At 42.3% G+C, this 989-nt stretch overlaps 1 non-coding gene across 1 annotated transcript; it reads right to left on the minus strand.

Annotated features, from left to right (window-relative positions):
* Positions 1-503: 503 nt before the first annotated feature.
* LOC111723885 lies at positions 504-667 on the minus strand. The gene has a single exon (XR_002772329.1). It is a non-coding gene; the product is annotated as a U1 spliceosomal RNA (small nuclear RNA).
* Between the last annotated feature and the right edge of the window lie 322 nt (positions 668-989).

Genomic DNA, 989 nt, shown 5'->3' on the forward strand with positions numbered 1-989 from the left:
CCCTCTCTTCAGGTCTCCCTCATGGCAGATTTCACTCTTGCACATCATAATCAAATCATTTGAAAGCAATGATGTAGAGAAAAATGTTGAAGCTTCTATGGGGAAAGGGGGGGAAACATATTATAGACAGAAAAAACAAAGGTAAGTAGGACTTCTCTTTAGAAAGAATGCAAACAGAAGGTAGTCGACAGATCTTTATACATAGCAAATAAAAATAGCACAAAGATTGGGACAGGAAAACTGGAAGTCCAGTTGTCCCTCAGGATATGCAGGGGATTGGTTCCAGGATCCCCAGCATATACCAAAGTCCATGCACACTGAAATCCTGCAGTCATCCCTGTACAGCATGTGCATATGAATGTCAGCCCTCCACATATGCAGGCATCACATCTGGTGAATACTGCGTTTTCAACCTACGCTTGGTTGCAGATTCAGAACCCATGGATACAGAGAACTGACTATTAAAAATAATCCATGTATTTATTTTTATTTCTTATTTTTTTCAGGGGAGAGTGCAAACGTAGTCCCCCACTGCCACAAATTATGTAGTCGAGTTTCCCACATTTGAGGAAATCACAGAGGTCAGCACATACAGGGTGCAATGGATAAGCCTCACCCTCGGAAAACCACCTTTGTGATCATGGTATCTCCCCTGCCAGGCAAGTATGGAAACAATCCAAGTAGTTAGTGGGCTCATGCAGTTCACGCCCATTTCTACAAAGGCAAACTGTGCATTGTTGGAAAGCTCTTGCTCTATATGAAAATGTATAAAATTATTCCAAGATATACTTTGATAAATGTGTACACTATCAGTCCTAGAGCAACCACCTAAAAAAAAATTACCGTTACACCTGATACACATAAGGTAACAAAGGAGATAAAATAGAATCATAAAAATTACACCAAAGGGCTCGGCGCCTATAGCTCAACCGGCTAAGGCGCCAGCCACGTACACCTAAGGTGGTGGGTTCGAATCCCCAGCCCGGACC

This window comes from Otolemur garnettii, unplaced genomic scaffold (genome assembly GCF_000181295.1).
Source record: "Otolemur garnettii isolate 467f Iridium unplaced genomic scaffold, OtoGar3 scaffold00016, whole genome shotgun sequence".
Classification (NCBI taxonomy): domain Eukaryota; kingdom Metazoa; phylum Chordata; class Mammalia; order Primates; family Galagidae; genus Otolemur; species Otolemur garnettii.